This window comes from Arachis ipaensis, chromosome B04 (assembly GCF_000816755.2).
Source record: "Arachis ipaensis cultivar K30076 chromosome B04, Araip1.1, whole genome shotgun sequence".
Lineage (NCBI taxonomy): Eukaryota > Viridiplantae > Streptophyta > Magnoliopsida > Fabales > Fabaceae > Arachis > Arachis ipaensis.
Window position 1 is genome coordinate 126,486,027 of NC_029788.2, and position 6,794 is coordinate 126,492,820.

The following is a 6,794-nucleotide window of genomic DNA, read 5'->3' on the forward strand; positions in this document are numbered from 1 at the left end:
TTTTAATGATAAAAAATGTATAATATTTATCGGAGAAAATAGATTGCAAAAAAGAAAAAAGTTACGTTTTTCCATCCCAAAAATATACACATAAAAATCTATGAATATATGATCTACACCTCCAACAAAAACCAATTTTTTTTTTACTATGAAAATGGATAACACTAAAACAATCTCAAACATATTAGTCGTCATAAATAGAATGTCTCGCATACTTTAAAAAATTATTTCTACTACATGACCTTAAAAGTTCAAATCCATCGTTATGTAAAGGAGAGGGAAGAATATTTAAATAAAAAAATAGGTAACAAAAGAGTAGATATTAGGTATTTCAAATTTAACTTGATTATTAAACAAGTCCACCAACAAAGTAGCAATCATCTAGTTTATAGCTCCAAGATTATTTGCATATGCATCAATTACATTAATATAAAAGAAAGAGAATAGATCAACTAATAAAAAATAAAGAACAACCACAAAAAAATATAATTGAGCCCAAAAGATTCTAAAGCTAATATCATTTTTTGTCTTACCAGACATATGCATATAACTAGTAAGCTTTAAAAATTTTGAGACATAAAAATATAGAATTCAAAATTCTAAAATACAATAAATAATGACTACAATTCAATTTAATATAAAAGATGGATGCCTATATCCTATAAATCTTCCTAAATATCAAAGCCCTTGAGTTTTGACTTCAGTTCATTGGGATCAGCATCTTCTTAAAAATCCTCATCAATATCTTCTCTTTTAAGATCTCATCCAAAGTACATATCCAACATATCAGGTGAATTTTTAAATATATCCTTCAAGTTTTCTATCCCTTCATCAGATATGAAGTTAGCATTAATATTTAGTAACTTAAATCTAAGTTTTTGCACAATAACTTCAGCCAAAGCTCGAGTTTTGGACTTAGGCCCAGTTTGGATAACTAACTTAATTAAGTTCCTTTTGATAAAATAACTTAAACAATAAATGACTCTGTTAAAAGTAATTTATAAATAAGTTATTTTGTGTTTGGATTTTTAACTCTAAAAGTGCTTATTTTATAGAAATGTAATGAAAAGTAGAAGTATTATGAGAGAAGTCATTTTTTTTAACTTCTCTATAAGCTCCAAAATAGCTTCTTAGAAAGTTGCAATTTAGTTTTGAAAATTACACCAGACATTAATACTACTACTTTTCATAAGTCAAAAGTTAAAAAAAGCTACTTCTAGAGTTTCCCAAACGGGTCCTTAGTAATTGAATTTGTGCTGAAATCAACTTCAAGTGCCATGACTTTCTTCCAGTGTTTTACTGATCAAAATTGCACCTTCATCTTTTTGAAGGATTATCATGTATTCATAATACGCAGCAAAAGAAAAAAAAGTAATCCTAAAAATCTATTTTGTGTTTAAGCTTTATTCCAATAATAAATATATAGTAAATCAGATCTAAATACCTGAGTACGCTAATAAAAATCTTTTCTCCTTCGATGGTACGAAAGCGCTATGCGTTTCTACACCAAAACTAATCTTTGGTGTCAACTCTTTGACCAATGGATATCTGATCTAAATTGAGAATCTCTTTACAACTTTTTGCACACCATAAAATTCTTCTCTAAAAATTAGGCTCACATACATTTATATGTGTAGAGGTAAAGGAATAAAAACCTTTGTTATTCTCTCTCACCTTTCCTCTACTCTTGGCATACATATATATAGTATGAGATTTGTTACTGATTTTAAATTTGATTCTCAATTCAAATTTAAATCATATTTTTGAAATTCCAAATTTGAATCCTTCAAATTTTATGAATCATATCATAACAATTTAAAACATAGTCGATTTTCAAGGTTGGTTTCTAGCAACACTTCTCAACGATCCGATAGTATGAAGTAATATATTTTTACTAAGAACCTCAGAAGAACAAAGTATAATTCCTTCCATCTTTCCAACTCTTGGTTAACCCTTAGAGTATGGTTTAATTGTCAAACTCTAACTTGTTACCATTATTATAATGAACTGTGAATGATTTAAGAAACTCATTTCTTTATTCAATCCCCTTGACCAAGGTTTTATTCATCTCAGTCATTATAATCATAGAGCTCAAACTCTTTACCGAGAGTTGACGGATTCCTTATTGACTAATCATTAATTCTACAAGTATTTAAATCATACCCAATATCCATTCAACTAGCATCCTAAGGTATTAGGTGTCCGGAATCAAAGTATAATAAATACATTGTTAATTACTATGATAGTCGCAGGTCAAAGGAAACTCTATTACTATGTTCATCTTGAGAATATCCTATTGACAAATATATGGCAATTATAACCATTAGAAATTCTCAAAGTGAGTCAGTTCAATGGTCATATCTCTATATGTACCATCTATATATATAATTTAATAAATGAGATCTATTAATCTTCATCCAATGAAGACCATTATATATATATTGATCTTTCCGGATTATTAATGTCCTTTTTAAAACACATAATTAATTAGATTGTGGTCATACTACTTATTCCAAACACTTTCTCCAAATCCTTAAATTTCACAATTTTTTCGGAGTTTACTTTAAAAGTATTGAAACTTATTTTGGTGCAATAATACTCGTCTTGTATATAAATAAATATAGATCAAAAGTATGAAGAACATGCTTTACTCCAATAATCAATGTCACCAAGTTGTTTTCCTATGACCACAGGGAAAGGTTTAAATTAAAGCAAATTAAAAAAATATATCCATCTCATGACAGAGATTATATGAGAGAAGCAAAACAGTACATTTATTATTTGTATAAAAAAAATAAAAATACATAAAAGAGTGATATTTTAGCACTCATATTACAATAAAAATAGTGATATTTTAGCACTCATATTAAAATAAAAATAGTTAGTCACTTGTATAGTTGTTTAGGAACCAAGTGAGATAATGTACCACACCAACTTAAAAATCTTAAGGCACTAAATACATGAATATCTCATCCCATAAACTCTTATACATTATTTCATCCGATGTAAGACTAAGTATCCCTCAGACTTGCTACTTAACAATACTTATCCAATAGAGAAGCAAAACTGATTGGTGAATTATATTTTGAGACGAAATTGAAGAATACTACAAACTAAATCAAGAAGTTATAATTATTTGTTAAAAAGATAGTTGAAGACTACCCTTTTCCTGATAAAGCTTTGATGCAAATATTTCGTGAGTCGACTTAGGAAATATATTGCAAGCAAACAATTATTGAATATAATGCATGGCACAATTAAGATAAATCTAGTGCCTTGTAAGATCTCAATAACATGGCTATTTCTTGCATCAAAAAATAAAAATATATAAAAGAGCAATATTTTAGCAATCATATTATAATACAAAAAAAATAATCAATTACTTGTATAGGAATCAAACGAGAGAATATATCACATCAATTTAAAAAATTTAAGACACTAAATAGATGAATTTCTCATCTCATAAACTCTCACACATTATTTCATTCAATAAAAACTAACTATCTGTTGTGATCAGGATGAATGATGTGAATTATCATTTTTTATAAGACTTAGTTTACCAAGGGTGATTGTATTTAATTATATTTAAAAAGTAAAACTTCTTTGTGCTTATAAATAGTAACGTAATATGAAGCAGATGGAACACACAAAAGCAATAAAACACCCTTCTCTCTCTTTCTCTAATTATATTTCTTTATTTGTTACCTCTTCCTTATTTATTTATTTAGTTATTTTATAACACATTATCAGCACGAAGCTCTAACGATATTTTAGGAAGACTTCAAGTAACAAATTTTTATTATGTTGAAACTCTTTCATCTTGAATATAATGCTTTTGATATATCTGAAAATAATTATTTATCATGGATACTATATGCTAAAATCCATCTTGATTCAATGGATCTTGGAGATACCATTAAGGCTGAAAATAATACATCCCAGAAGGATAAAGCCAAAGCTATGATTTTCCTTCATCGTCATTTTGACGTATGATTGAAAAATGAATATCCCACATTAAAAGATCCTACAGATCTGTGGAAAGACCTTGAAGAAAGGTACAATCATCAAAAGACGGTGATACCTCCTCAAGCCCGATATGTTAGAGAAAACTTTTTCGACCTTCCATGCCTCGAATGTGCTCCTGCAGTAGCAATCGAGAAAAAAGATTTAAAAATATTCTGAGCTAATTTCTTGCTTTTTTATTGCTGAACGCAACAATGAGTCGCTCTTAAGAAATCATGAAGCGCGCCCAGCTGGCGCCGCCCCATTTCCTAAAGCAAATGCAACAACTTATAACCCCAGAATAGGTAAATGGCAAGATTTTGATAACAAGAAAAATTATGGAAGGAAAATAAATTATGTTCACAAGAAAGGATCTCACCAGAAGTGGGATAAAGAAAGAAACAATGGGCAAAGTAAATCAATTGAGGATAAATGCTTTTGTTGTGGTGAAAAGGGCCATTGGTCACGTACCTGTCATACCCCAAGGCACCTAGTTGATCTTTATCAAGCATCCTTAAAAAGGGATGACAAAGGAAAGGAAACAAATTTTGTTTCAAATAATAAAAATTTTACCACTCATTATGATGTATCTAATTTCTTTAAGGATTCTGAAGAAAATATTGGCTATTTGATCAATGATGGAATAGTTTGATATGTGTATGTGTTTGTTAAGTATTCATGTGAATAATTTTACTGTGCATATACTTCTACTCATTTTATTATTATTATTATTATCATTTGTCTTTGAAGAAAAATGGCAAGGACATATTCTGAAGATATTTGCCTTGCGGATAGTGCAAGTTTGCGCACTATTCTTAAAAGTGATATATATTTTACCAATCTTGTGCCAAAAGAAGAATATGTTAATACTATTATTGGCTCAGGCAATGCGATAGAAGGCTCCGGAAGAGCTATAATTTTGTTTCCTGGAGGAACAAAATTTATAATAAATAATGTACTATTATCTACCAAGTCTCTGAGCAACTTGTTGAGTTTCAAAGATATTCGCCGAAATGGATATCATATTGAAACAATCAATGAGGGAAATCATGAGTATTTATGTATCACAACTCATGATTTAAATAAAAATGTTATATTTGAAAAGTTACCCTCACTTTCATCTGGGTTGTAGTATACCAAAATTAGTGCAATTGAATCACATGCCACTATAAATCAGAAGTTTACTAGCCCAAATGAATTCACAACTTGGCACGACCGATTGGGTCATCCGGGAACAACCATGATGCGGAGAATTATTGAAAACTCCCATTGACATTCACTAAAGAACCAGAAGATTCTTAAAACTAGTAAATTTTGTTGTGCTGCATGTTCTCAGGGAAAGTTAATTATAAGGCCATCACCAGTAAAGATTGGATTTGAGTCCTCTGAATTCCTAGAAAGGATTCAAGGGGATATATGTGAACCTATTCATCCACCATGTGGATTGTAACAGCCCAGATCACCCGCTAGCACGATATTGTCCGCTTTGGCACACAAGGCCTCACGGTTTTGTCTTTGACGATAGGGATGATAGCCGAAGCCCCCACACTCACTCGTCAAAACGCGTCATGCTAGGGAGAGGTATCCACACCCTTATAAGGCATGCTTCGTTCCCCTCTCCAACCGATGTGGGCCTTACAATCCACCCCCCTAAGGGAGTCCAGCGCCCTCGCTAGCACATCGATCCGGGTTCTGGCTCTGATACCATCTGTAACAGCCCAGACCACCCACTAGCACAATATTGTCCACTTTGGCACACAAGGCCTCACGGTTTTGCCTTTGATGATAGGGATGATAGCCTAAGCCCCCCACACTCACTCGTCAAAACGCGTCATGTTAGGGAGAGGTATCCACACCCTACTCAAGGCATGCTTCGTTCCCCTCTCCAACCGATGGGGCTTAGGCTATCATCCCTATCGTCAAAGGCAAAACCGTGAGGCCTTGTGTGCCAAAGCGGACAATATCGTGCTAGCGGGTGGTCTGGGCTGTTACAGATGGTATCAGAGCCGGAACCCGGATCGATGTGCCAGCGAGGGCACTGGGCTCCCTTAGGGGGTGGATTGTAAGGTCCACATCGGTTGGAGAGGGGAACGAAGCATGCCTTATAAGGGTGTGGATACCTCTCCCTAGCATGACGCGTTTTGACGAGTGAGTGTGGGGGGGCTTAGGCTATCATCCCTATCGTCAAAGGCAAAACCGTGAGGCCTTGTGTGCCAAAGCGGACAATATCGTGCTAGCGGGTGGTCTGGGCTGTTACAGATGGTATCAGAGCCAGAACCCGGATCGATGTGCCAGCGAGGGCGCTGGACTCCCTTAGGGGGGTGGATTGTAAGGCCCACATCGGTTGGAGAGGGGAACGAAGCATGCCTTATAAGGGTGTGGATACCTCTCCCTAACATGACGCGTTTTGACGATTGAGTGTGGGGGACTTAGGCTATCATCCCTATCGTCAAAGGCAAAACCGTGAGGCCTTGTGTGCCAAAGCAGACAATACTGTGCTAGTGGGTGGTCTGGGCTGTTACAGATGGTATCAGAGCCAGAACCCGGATCGATGTGCCAGCGAGGGCACTGGACTCCCTTAGGGGGGTGGATTGTAAGGCCCACATCGGTTGGAGAGGGGAACGAAACATGCCTTATAAGGGTCTGGATACCTCTCCCTAGCATGACGCGTTTTGACGAGTGAGTGTGGGGGGCTTAGGCTATCATCCCTATCGTCAAAGGCAAAACCGTGAGGCCTTGTGTGCCAAAGCGGACAATATTGTGCTAGTGGGTGGTCTGGGCTGTTACATGGA